At 41.6% G+C, this 14,007-nt stretch overlaps 1 protein-coding gene across 5 annotated transcripts in view; it reads left to right on the forward strand.

The window, feature by feature from the left end:
* The window catches only part of SHROOM3 (shroom family member 3), a 288,650-nt gene that overhangs the window by 185,400 nt on the left and 89,243 nt on the right, over positions 1-14,007 (forward strand). The window lies entirely within an intron of this gene.

The raw sequence follows: 14,007 nt of genomic DNA on the forward strand, positions 1-14,007 counted from the left end.
AGAGGGCCACTGGGCTAAGTGCTGAATCTTATAGATGTCACTAAGATAAACACAAAGAAGTTCCTGTGTTCCTTCTCTCTTGGATCGCTCCCTTAACCTTTCCTTCTCCAGAACTAGACTTCAAACCTCCTGGAAGAACCAAGACACAGAAGTGTAGGATTAGTCGCCCAATTTACTTATATTTTAAGAAAGTGTCCCCAAAGGCCAGTTAAGTCTGTCTGACAGCAGTGACAGGTCTCATCATCAGAAAAATCCAAGAATGATTATAGCCTATGACCTGTGACCGCTCTAAAAGGCCTTTAAGTTTCACTGGGGAATGTCACTGCTGTGTCTCTCTCGGGCTGTTAGAAAGCGCAGGGGCTTTGCAGGCCAGTGGACTCAACCATATAGTCACTTACCAGCTGTGAACTGGGAACATTTCATTTCCATGAAAAATGGAAATAATACTTACATTAAAGAGTTGTGAAAAGTCTAACACTGTTCCTGGCACTTGTGGGTACTTAATAAATTTATTTATCCCTTTGATCACCATACAGGTTGAGGATTAGAAGTTCCTCCCAAAGCATCTATGTTAGGTCATTAATATGGTGAGAGGTTTCACTCATAAGTATCAACACATGTATTTTTAAAATAGTTTTGCATTTGGTCTGATTGTGAGAGGCAGTCATGCAGAGTAGAAGACACACAATATTTGAAGTCAAAGGAATTGGTTTGATTCATTTTGTCAACTTTTCCCCTGAGAAGTGACCCACACATTCATCTGTAGCTCCCCAGTCTGTTCAAAGCTATTTGCCATAACTTGAGTTGCCTTCACTTATCCAGAACGTCCCTGCTCATTACTAGCTCTAAAAATTAAAAATTGGATATTAATTACAATCTCTTTTGGCCTCTGCCCCCAATTCCAGTGGGGGATTGGCATCTGCCCCCAATTCCAGTGGGATTTCCCCACACTGACAAGGAGTGCTCTGTCACCAGCAGGGTGTTTGAGAATTCAACTCAGTTCTGAGACTGTCTGCCCAGAGATAGCATCAGATTCCATAGGTTAAGGGTTCAGTCCTACAAGACTGAACACAACACACTTCAGAACGAGACGCAGCCCAGGTTGTTACTTGTGCTTCTGACATACAGACCACAAACTGGAGGTTCCAAAGACCCCCTCCAACTTGGGATGCCAGTCACAAGTCCGGGCTGTTACCTGGACTTCTGGCCAACTGGCTATACATCAGAAGTTCCCGCGACTTCCTCCTTGGGTTCACTTAATTTGCTAGAGCAGCTCACAGAACTCAAAAAAACGACCACCAGTTTATTGTGAAAGAACAGAACTCGGCAACAGCCCAATGGAAAAGATGCCTTGGGCAAGGTACAGCTGGAGGGAGTAGGGCTTCCACCTCTCTCCAGGTGCTCCACCTCCCCAGCCTCCACGTGTTCACCAGCCCGGAAGCTTTCTGAACTCTGTCCTTTCGGGGTTTTGTGGAGGCTTTATTGCATAGGCACAACTGATAAGATCACTGGCCATTGGTGATTGAAGTTGACCTCCTGTCCCTCTGCCGTCTGGGTCTGGGGTTAGGATTGAAAATTCCAACCCTCTCATTTTAAGATTAGCTCCACTGGCAACTGGCAACAACCTGAGGTGCCTTCCAAAAGTCATCTCATTAACATAAGAAAAGACACTGTGAAGCTCCCATCCCTTAGGAAATTCTGAGGTCTGGGAACTGTGAGCCAGAAACTGGGGAAAGATCTGGAAGACTGAATAGATACATATTTCTTATAAATTACAATAGCATACCATCCACTTAAAACAGTCTCCTTTGGTTTCAGGTGCCCTCTGCTCTGTTAAAGTAACCAAGCAGTGAGTGTGTTGCTGTTCAAAGTCCCCTTGGGGTTGAGATTCTGTTTCTATGGTGCAACAGTGACATCCATTGGCCTGTTGCACTAATTATAGAGAAAACCTGCTTCTCGGCTCTGTGACTATTGGGTTTCCTGATAGAGACATACGAAGAGAACAGACCATCTCGGAGGCCCAACGAGTCAGTCAGGCTAGTAGTGGTCAGTACCTGGTTCCCTGCGGACTGGGCTGATTTCAGGACCCTTTCCAAGGACACATGTTCTCAGGCCAGTGCCACCTGTGTGTTCCTTTATGATCATGTAGGGCGATCCTGGAATTGGTCCTGTCTTCGTAGAGTTCAGTACATTCGTGAGGCTGTGGGGAAACCACTGGCTTGGGGTTCAAATATTCCACTGAATGCATCTGCCAGGGCAGCTCCCTTCACCTCTGGACCTTTTCCACACAGATAAAATGAAGTTGATAACAATACCTGTTTTGCAGTTGCCAAGGACTTTTCCATACAATTTATAATAAATCCCCACAATCCCACGATTGTGAACATGAGGGCAGGCACTGACACTGACATATCTGTTTAGTGCCCACCAGACTGTGAGGATGGGGAGCTGACCACCAGATCACAGGTTTTCCAACCTCCAGCCTCGGTTTTTGGTGAGTGATTTGTGTTCACTGCCCTTGTTGGCATTCACAGGTCATTCAGAAATTCTTGCTTCATTTCGGAAAGAACCCTGGGGAGGGGTTCTAAAGATAGAAAAGCAAAGGAAAGTTTATGTGGCTGGATCTGAGATTGAGCAATGAGTGCATGCCTTCATGTAGAAAAAGAAAATCAGGACTGGTTTTCATCTCCATAGGGAATGGAACAGGAAATAGCAAGACTAAAAATATTTATTTCCGCCTACTGTGTCAGATACTCAGGCATTAAGAATAAAGGATAAATAAGACAAACCATTGCATGCCCCTCAAAACCTCGTTTTCAAGTGAGGGGTACAATCCAGGAATAGTGAATTATAACAGTGTACTAGGAGTTACGTTAAGGATTCCTGCAGGGTGCTATGGGAACCCCTTCCAACCCCCTCACCCCTAGTGTACATGATTGGTAGGATCCAAGTAATGGCTAAATGTGGGCACCTTTGGATGGAAAAATGGGTGAATAGTCTCAGTTCCACTCAAAGCCAAAAATATCAAACATTTCTCAATATCAAAATCAAGCGGATTGAAAAACTGACCAGTCAGATACATGCCACTTACATAAAAGAACAAAACCTATGGATTCAGTGGCACATTGTATCATTTCCTAGTAAAAATAAAAATTGGGGGGGGTAATAATTAGGGAATTTGTAACTAGTTTCTAGTGTATGTAGCCAAACCCATTTCTGACTCATTAGTACAGCTGTTTCAAATCATTGTTATGATTAAACAAACCAAAAACAAAGACTCACCTAAGAAAGTATCTCATTGAGAGTCCATTCTGTCTTCTCTGGTTGGCTCCCTAACAGGAAAGTTTGGTTCCAGTGCCCCTCTTATTAAATCATCTCAATTTAACTCTCATTGTAAGTACTTGAGGCTCATTCTTCAGCCCACCGCCCCTCTCGTCTCCCTGGCAACAACTTCCCCAGGTGAACTTACTGACTCTTTCCCTCCAGAGGGGCTGAGTGCTTATCACTTTCTATTTACCAGTGGAACTTTCTAAGGACAGAGGCCAACAGACCCAAGACATCTTGTCAAACAGGTGGCCTCGTTGCTTCTCACTGCCTTTCCCACCTCCCCCCATTCTAACCACTAGAGCTTCTTAGAAAAATTACAGCCCACCTTTTTTTCCACCTTTCTAAAGCGTTTCTTTTTAAATTTTTTAATTAATTTATTTAGAATTTTAAAAATTTAGGTATAGTCAGTTTACAATATTCTGTCAATTTCTGGTGTACAGCACAATAGTTCAGTCATACGTAAAGCACCACTTCTCATACTGGTCATTTTCATTTAGAGCCACGTTAGTCAAACTGAGAAAACTTTAGCTTGCAATTGTTGGCTGTGTTTAGAGTCCTTTCACAAGCACCAAAGTATATAACTCTGTGGAATCCAGTGAAATTTCTATGGGCTTTGAGAAGCTTCTTCCACCAAGTAAGAAAAGATGAGTTTACACAGATACAGAGAACAAACTAGTGGTCACCAGTGGGGTGAGGGAGTGGGGAGGGACTATGTGGGGGTGGGAGACTAAGAGGTATAAACTATTAGGGACAAAATAAGCTACATGGATATATTGTACAACACGGGGAATATAGCCAACATTTAACAGTAACTCTAAATGGAGTATAATCTTTCAAAATTGTGAATCACTGTGTTGTACACCTGTAACTCACATAATAATTGTATGTCAACTATATTACAATAAAAAAAAGAAAAGATGAGTTTATTTTAACTGAAGCAGCTCATCCCCAGTGTATTACACATTCCCCAGTGTGTTCATGTTAAGAAACCAGGAGTGTAGCTGCACAGCAGTGACCCCTTCAGTGCTCAGTGTGCCAGGTGTCACCTGGAGGCCACCTCTGTGGGTTGCTGTCCCTTGACCATCAGATCTGAGCATTTGAAGCTCCCGCCCCATCTCCCTCACATGGGAGTCTCAGGGCAATTCCCCTTGTCCTGTATACCCAGCTCCTGTCCAGAGCCTTCCTGCTTGGGTAGCTGCAGCCTCCCAGCATCTTTGCCATTCACCTTTGAGCATTTTGGACTTGGGCATCAAATAAACTTGTAGTAGGGTTTTTTTTTTTTTTTTTTGGTAGCAATTTTTTGCAAGACTATTTGAGGAAGTCTGTGCAGGGGTTTGAGATTCTCTAGATGGGCCTCACTGCCCATCAATTTTCCATCCAGCTGCTCAGGTGCTCATATGTCCGAGTCTCTGGGTTAATTCTTGCCCTGTCTGTTTTTAAATGGATACTCCTAAGAGAGAGTCATTAACACCTTAGTGATAACTAGTCTGCAACATATAGGCTTGAATTATTTTCTAATTTGTTTTTCAATATATTTTTATGGAGAGATCATTTACAAACTGAAATGTATGCTTAAGTATTACATGAGTGAGTCCTGACAAATATCTACACCTGTGTAAACTACACCTCTATCAAGATATAGACCATTTTTGAAACAAATGAACTTATTTACAAAATAGAAGCAGATTCACAGACATTGAAAACAAACTTTTGTATGTGGTTATGGAGGGGGGGAGGGAGGGATAAATTGGGAGTTTGGGATTTACAGATACTAACTACTCTATATAAAATAGATAAACATCAAAGTCCTACTGTATAGCACAGGGAACTATATTCTATACCTTGTAATAGCCTTTAATAAAAAAGAATATGAAAAGGAATTTTTATATATGTATTTATATATACACACACACACACACATTTAACTGAATCATTGTGCTGTACACCAGAAATTAACACAACATGGTAAATTGACTATACTTATATTTGAAAAAAAAGAAAAGAAAAAAGATACAGACCATTTTAATCATCCCCTAAAGTTCTGTGCCCCTTCCTAGTCCATCCCCACCCCTGCCCCCAGGTATCCAGTGTTCCGGTATATTTCACTATAGATTAGTTTTGCCTATTCTAGAACTTCTTATAAATGAAGTAACACAGTATGTACTCTTTTGTGTGGTATTTTTTTACTCAACATAATGTTTTTGAACTTCATCCTTGTTGTTGCTTGTATTTATTGTTTATCCATCCTCCTGCTGATGGATGCTGGGGCTGTGTCCCGTGTGGGGCTATTATGAATAAAGCTACTATGACTATTAGAGTACAAGTCTTTTTGGAGACATATGTTTTCATTTTTCTTGGGTGAATACCTGAGTGAGATGCTTGATCACAGGGTAGATGTGTGTTTACCAAATAAGAAACTTCCATACCATGTTCCAAAGTGGTTGTAACATCTTACAATCCAATGCCAGCCTTCTTGACATTTGCTGGCAGCTGTGTTAGTTTTTTATTGCTGTGTAACAAATTACCACAAACATAGCGTCTTAAAGCAACACAAATGTATTAGCTCACAGTTCTGCAGGTCAGAAGTCCCATATGACTCAGTTGAGTTCTGTGCTTAGGGTCACAGGGCTGAAATGAAATGTCTGTCACCTGGGCTGGGTTCTTATCTGGAGGCTCTCAGGAAGAATCCACTTTCAAGCTCATTAAAATTGTTGGTTCAGTTTAGTTCCTGTGGTTTCCTTACTGGATGTCACTTAGAACAGCTCTCTGCTCCTAGAGGCAGCCTGTACCTTTTTGTCATATGGACCCCTCTATCTTTAAGCCTGCAAAACACATTGATTCTTTCCCCCCATGCCCTGTGCTGTAAATATCTGTCTTCCTTACTGCTTTTAAAAAGACTCACCTGGTTGGGTCAGACTTACCTGTATAATCTCTGTATCTTAAGGTCCATCGTCTTGGAACTGTAATTGCATCTACAAACTCCCCTCACAGTAAATTAATGTTTGGTTGAGTAACCAGGAGACAGGAATCATGGGGCCATCTTTAGAATTCTGCCTACCACAGCAGTCCATAGTGAAACTTTCAAACCAGCATCACTTTTCATTATCCAGTTGCTTTCAAACTTGAGATTTCAAAAGTATTTTCTTCCTAAAGACTCCCACTTACAGTGGTTTCAGTAATTCTCCCTTCCTACTTGTGTTCTATGCATTTACAAAAACTTTGAAAACATCTAAGTGCTTCCCCAACATTGAGTTTGACAGCCCATCCAACGTGATCGAGTTCCCTAGCTCGCAGTATTAAGACTGGAAAACTCAGACACAGGTTCAGGCGATTTGACCAAGTTGATTTTTGTCATTTCCTGGTGCCTTTATAACTGGTTGCAGAATTGAGAACTAATACTTTAATTTTGGTAACTAGAATAATAGAATTTAGCATTGAGAAGTCCCAAGATCTTTACAGGCCAACTGAAGATCAGAGAAATGGATTCACAGAGTTGGTTCCTCAGGGGTGAGCTCAGAGCTGGGTCCCTGGATTCCTGGGCAGAGCACTGTTCTCTACACTCTGCTGCCTCCTTGCTTCTCCAGAGGTGACGGATCCTGCTGGGAGACATTGAGGTTTATTGGTTTAAGTCACCATATAAATCTCTAGCAATCTGGAAAACATGTATTGAAAATCATGCCTAGGTTACAGCGTTTTCCTTAGTTCCAAAGAAAAAAATTTAAACTAGCTAAATCCATTCCAAGGAAAGTTATCTTCTGTCAGCTTGAAACTAGCTGAGGGAGGGAGGGAGCTGGTGGAGTTGACCTGTTCCTGTTTAGATGCCGGTGTTTTAGGGGTCCTTGAGCCTTAAACTCTCATTGGACTTGAGGATTCTGCGTTTCCTCCAATAGAGAACAAAAGAATTGTGTACCTGACTTTCACAAAACTTTCATAAAGCCCCCTTATATTTCAAGATGAATTCCAGACAAGCTGGTGGCAAAGTCACCCAACTTGCCAAGTCAAGACTGGAACCTGGGTCATCCTGTGGCTTTACACCAGAGGTGATGACCGGCTGCCAAGCAGCCCAGTCTCTCCTGAAAAAGTGTTTTATTTGGCCCACAGAACGGTGGTGGGTTTTTTTTAAATTAATTTCCAACATGTAAAAACTGGAAACTTTCACATAAAAACCTGTCCAGCTTTTTTCTTAGAAGTTGGGAGCTCAGGTAACGGTGGACCTATTTTCTTCAAGGCCCTGGAGACGGGGCACGAGTGTTCCAGGCACCCCAGTCCCCTTGGTTCGCTTCATGCATTTACCTTCTCCGTTTCCATAGGAATCTGAGTCATGACACCGGCCTTACCCCAAGCTGCTGTTTTGAGACACCTTGTCTGACTGCTCAAACAATTTCTTATCTGGGCTGTACATACAAGTATGTTTGGCTCTTGTCCCCTAGCAGTTGAAGATAATGAGCCAGATTTTCAGCCTAGGTGAGCTGCTTCCTGGCGTTAATTCTGGCCATTTAAAAAGAGCGTTTTCTCCGTAGGCCCTTCGTCAGTTACCACGTGCTCAGCATTCACATAATTTTAAACAGTTCTTTTTCTAAGGGGCTTGCTTACTCATCAGGAAATTCTGACTTTAAGTAAACAAAACATTTGGTATTTGTGAAGTCAAAGAGTTTATTTAGGAAAGCCACCTTGCCATCTAAAGAACTTATGACTGAATTGTGTCCCGCCCCCCGACCCCAATTACATTTGTTGATGCTCTGACCCCCCAATACCTCAGAATGTGACTATATTTAGAGACATTTAAATATTTAAATAATCAGTTAAAATGAGCCCTTAATGTGGGCTCTAATCCAGTCTGACTCCTGTCCTTTTAAGAAGAAATTGGGACACACACAGAGGCACGAGGGATGCACACAGAGGAAGGACACAGTGAAAAGACAGGACACAGTGAAAAGACAGGACACAGTGAAAAGACGGCCACGTGCAAGCCAAGGAGAGAGGCCTCTGGAGAAGACCAACCAGCTGATATCTTGATCTTGAACTTCCAGCCTCCAGAACTGTGAGAGAATTAATTTCCATCGTTTCAGCCAGGTGTTTTGCTGTCGCAGCCCTAGCTAACTAATACAGCTTCCTAAGATGTCTCTCTTTGGAGGAATGCCTGTGTCGTTTGATGAAATGTATGCAGTAAGGTAATTGATCATTCTTGAGTTTATGCAGCTAGACTCCTTAGTTGACTGACAGCTGTGATTCTTTGCTGCACATGAGAATTCATCTGCAGAAATTTTAAAATGACAATGGGATCATCCCCCAAGATTCTGACTCAGTTGGTTTGGGGTTGGCCCTGGGCATCCAGTTTTAAAAGGCTCCCAAATGGTTTGCAGGTGCAGCCTGGGGTGAGAATTCTTGACTCAGAGGGAAGGACTCTCCCCCTGACCCCATGCCCTAAGGAGGGCCCAAGGCTTCCACAGTTCTCAATGGGGATTCCACAGATGCCCAGGCCCTCCAGAAATAGGGGGAATAGGTATACTGCCTATCTTTTACCTCTCAGGGCCTTGGGTAAAAATGAGCCTCTGCCCTTGGGCCTCATATTAGTGGAACACCCTTAAGTCTGCAGGTGGTCGCAGCTGCCCGTGTGAGACACTCACTCACGCAGCGTGGCCTGGCTGGGATCCATGTTTCTTTTCTTCTATTTTTTTTTTAATCTCTTATCTCCCTGCCACTGATATCCTGTGTTTAATTTCTTGTCCCACCTTTCATACCAGTTGAGGGTGAGGCCTCTGGGAGGGTGTTCCAGGAAGCTGTGGCTTCCCATCTGCACCTTGGCCATAGAGCTTGAAGTCCCACAGAAGACAGAGCCCCTCGGAGGAGGGGCGTGCTTCTGAGGCCCAGACCCATGTGTGTGGCTTTCCTTCCCCAGCACTGGTGAGATCCCGGGCCTTCCCTCGGGTTCTGGACGGTTCTGTGGATGTGGCTGCTTTTTGCTACATCGCTTACGATTACAGTGGTGTTTTCTGACATTTATTTATCTATGTAAACTCAACGATTTTCTTAATTTAATTCGTGGCAGTTCTCAGCAGTCTCTCCTGAGCCTGGTAGACTGAAATCATGTCATAACTTCATTCCCTGATAAGTGCTGTCCTGGGAACTTCTACTGTGTCAGGGCTGGCCTGCCTGACCTGGCAAACCACAGAAGACTCCAAGTGCGTTAGGCGCTCCCGCTGAACACTTTTATCACAGAAGCAAACAGAACTGGGTCACTTTCAGGACCTTACAGATTATCGGGAAAAGAAAGAATTTTACTGGGAATCGGAGTCTCAAGTTTTGGTTGATTGAAGGTGGTATCATCAAAATGCTAAAAAAGGAAAAAAGGGCAGTTTGCCGCACTGTAGGCCTAGAGTTTAAGAAAAGTCCGGTGATACCCAGTGTCTCTTAACGCTGGAGAAAATTCTGGTCTCCCTCAGTGCAGACAGGTATTCGTAATGACAATCTTGAGCTGCTCACTGGATCCTGCCCACTCTCCCCCTGAGAGTGTACTGTTTATCCCTTAATACATCCTCACTTCACTTTCTTTAAAAAAAATCTTAAACTGATCATGTGAATGCATTATTCAGACAATGACATATGAAAGTATGACAAAGGTCTTCAAACTCTTACATTTTGTAATTTCTTGAAAGTAAATGCAGAAAAGCAGGGAAATTGAAGAGCTATGTGGGTATGCACGTCCGTAGTGGTATTATTTACAGTAGCCAAAGGTAGAAGCAACTCAAGCAAGTGTCCGTTGACAGATGAATGGGTAAGCAAAGTGTGGTATCTACACATAACAGAACATTGTTCAGCCTTTATAAGGAAAGAAACCCTGTCACATGCTACAGCATGGGTGAGACTTGACATGATGCTAAGTGTGAAGTAAGCCAGTCACAAAAAGAACAAATGCTGTATGATTCCACTGAGATGAGGTATCTAGAGTAGTCAGTTCATAGAGACAGAAAGTAGAATGATGGTTGGTGGTGGCTAGCAGGGCAGGGGAATGGGGAGTTAGTGTTTAATGGGAACAGAGTTTCAGTTTGAAAAGATGCATGAGTTCTGGAGATGGCTGGTGGTGATGGCAACACAGTAATGTGAATGTACTTAATGCCACTGAACTGTACACTTCAAATGGTTAAGATGGTAAACTGTATGCATATTCTACCATAATTTTTTTAAAAAGAAATGCTGAACAAATAAGAGATGTTATTATAATTATTATGCAAATCAAAGTGAATTATTTGATATGATGTTTTATGCATTTCTTTTGTGGTCAGATTTATATAGAGAAGAGCCAAAGTTGCAAAGAATTGCTTTTATTATGCTTGAGAAGTAAGTTTTAAACATGAAACAGACTGCTCAAAATAGAGGGGGAAAAAAAGGCCTTTGTTAGACATTTTGAGAAACCTAACCTTCCAGACCTATGGATCTGCCCACTTCTGTCTCCCAGACACTTGCCCAAAACTGAGGTCATCTTTCCCATCAAAGCTACTCTTCATCTGTTCTTCCCTCTTTCAGTGAATTGTATCATCATCCATCCAGTTGCCCAAGCTTGAAGTCTAGGCATCTTCCTTGACCCCTCCATTTTTTTCACCACCTCCTACATTTAATCCAACTTAACAGGGCCTCTGTCTGACCATTCAAAGTCTTGTACACAACTGTTCACTGTTCATGGCAGCGTTATTCATAACAGACAAAATGTGGAGACAGTCCAAATGCCTATCAACTGCTCAAAGGGTAAACAAAATATGGTGTATAATGGGTACTATTCAACAATAAAAAGGAATGAACTATAGTACTGAAACATGTTACAACATGAGGATGAACCTCAAAAACATGCTGCTAGGTGAAAGAAGCCAGGCCTAAAAGATTATATATCGTATGGGTCCATTTATTTGAAATATCTAGAACAAGGCAAATCTGTAGAAACAAACAGCAGATCACGGGTTGCCTGAGGTTGGAAGTGAGAGCAAGGATAAGGCATAAGGGAACTTTTTAAGGTGATGGAAATGTCCTAAAACTGGATTTCGGTAATTGTCGCACAGCTCTGTAAATGTACTAAAAATCATTGATTTACACACTTCAAAAAGTTAGCATCTTATTTGGAAAGTAACTTAGTTGATATTGAATCAAGTAGATTGATTATGGAAAGGATGCAAAGAAGCATGACTGTATAAAGAAACATTTTAAAGAAAGTTTCACAAAAGATTAACAAGGCCTTATCCATTCCATTTCCTAATTTTTATCCCCATCTTCCCCTTTAATCCTCTCTGGCATTACCCTACTTCAGGCTCTTTATTTGTTCAACAGATATCTGAGCACCCACCATGTCCCACACGCTGTTCTTGGTGCTTGAGAGAGAGTAAGTAAACCAAGCAGAAAGCCCTGCTCTCATGGAGCTCACAGTCGGGATGGAAGGACGCATCACCTTCAGACTGTACTCCTGGGGCCACGTTCTAACTGGTCTCTGGCCTTGCTCCCCTCCCACCAGTGGCCACTGCAGGCAAAATGATCCTTCTCAAATGCAAATCTGATCCCATCCCTCTGCTTAAAAACTTCCAATGGCTTCCCACTGCTTCTTGGATAAACTTTCAGACTCCTAACCGGGACCTGACCAGAGCTGCCTGCCCAGACCTTTGTGTCCAGGCTGCGTCCAGCCCCCTTTGCTGCTCCTTTTTTGGGCTCTACTCCAGCTGTACTGCTTTCTTTCCATTCCTGGGTCTTGCTGGGCTCTCTTCTCTCCAGTCTCTTTGCCCAGTGAAATCCCACCCACTCCCTAGACCTCAGTTTAGAATCTTTTCATAGGCCCCCAGTTCGTGTAGGATGCCTTCCTGTCCTCCAGCCTGCCAGACTGATTCCATCACACAGTGCCCAAGGCATAGTAGTTGCTCAATAAAACATGCATTTTAGATGAATGAACACCCAGAAAGAAACATCCAAGCAGAGACAGGTTTAACTAATATTGACTTTGTTATCTGTGTGATGCTGCGGCCTCCACACTTGAAGGAAAGAGTGTTTCTCAGTGTCCTGAGATAGGAAACAGAAGCTTTCCCTACTATTTCCGTTAAGGATTCCATGGGAAAGTCAAGACGATTTATCCCTCTTTTTTTTTCAACTGAAGTACAGCTGTTTTACAATATTGTGTTAATTTCTGATGTACAGCATAGTGATTCATTTATACATGTATACATATTCCTTTTCATATTCCTTTTCATTATGGGCCATTACAAGGTATTAAATACAGTTCCCTGTGCTATACGGTAGGACCTTGTTTATCTATGATTTATCCCTCTTAAAAAAATAAAACATGGCAAAATTTTCCAGTCTCATTGTACACACATAAGACTAATGTAAATGAAGTGATATTCTTACAAAGCTCTGAGCTCATTTGGCTAAAATAAATGAAGGTAATATATTTTCAGAGAGAAATAAAATAGAAAAAATTCTATCCCTGCTGTTGGCATTTAAGTGTATTGCTTTAGCAGGCATATGTCTTAAATGTTTTGATCAGACACCTCTTGCTGTAAATTATTCTATTATTTCAAGTTAAGGACAAAAAAAGATAAGAAAAGAAAAGAAAATAAAATATCCTTTTTATTCCCTCCCCCAGCCTGTATTGATAGGAATTGTAAGCTCAAACTGTGTGAGAAGTTTCCTAGTTTAAAATTTATTTACTCCCCAAAGAAAAGCTACTTTTTTTTTTCATTTTTTTAAAGCATACATGGGTTTTAATTTGGTGAGAAAACTATCCTTACCATTAAGAGGATTCTGCTTCATTACCTCTTATAAAAAAGCCCTCACCCCCCCCAAATTTGCAGAACTAAAGGAAGCATAAATTAAAACAACATTTGTTGTTTGTTGCTTTGAAAAACAAACACCCATCTCCAAAAGAAAAAAACTGCAAACAAGACCAGATTAAAAAACAGCCCCTTCCCTGAATTAAACCAGTCAATATAAACAGCTTAGCTTCCTGACTGGATAAGAAAGAAAAAACAAGATGGGGTTGGGGGGATAGGAAAAAGAATTAGAAGGGAATTGAGTTGGATTCGTTATTTTGCCTCTTGGCATGACTGTCCTTAACTGTTAGCTGTATGAATCTCTGTCAGACTTTTGACTTCTTTGGACTTCAAAAGCTTCTTTGCCATTATCCATTACCCATACATAATTTTTAAAATAACCTGTTGGCTAGTGGTTCAAAAAGAGATGTTCCTCCAAAGGAAGAGAAAGACCCACAGTTTTCCTCCCTGCTTCTGCAGACTCTTACATATTTCTCTTTTTCCCCCTTTGGTCCACATAAAGAGAAAGGATATTTATATGTAACTGTGAGGCAGCTTGTGAAGAGAAAAAAAGAGGGGAGGGGGCAGCCACAGGAGCAGTGATGTATTTTCCTCTTCAGATTATATTTGGTTTTTTTTTTTCTTTTTTGTTCTTTCATTTAAAAAAAAAAAAGCTTTGAAAATGTTAAAATTGTAGTAAAAAACACATAACATAAAATTTGCCATCTTAACTATTATAAAGTGTACAGTTCAGTAGCATTAAGTATATTCGCATTGTTCTACAACAGATCTCCAGAACTTCTTGCAAAACTGAAACTCTATACCCATTAAATGACAACTTCCTATCGTTCCTCTTTACTGTTGTTTTAAAATTGGAATTAAAAATATGGACTCTTCT

Source organism: Vicugna pacos, chromosome 2 (genome assembly GCF_048564905.1).
Source record: "Vicugna pacos chromosome 2, VicPac4, whole genome shotgun sequence".
Taxonomy (NCBI): Eukaryota; Metazoa; Chordata; class Mammalia; order Artiodactyla; family Camelidae; genus Vicugna; species Vicugna pacos.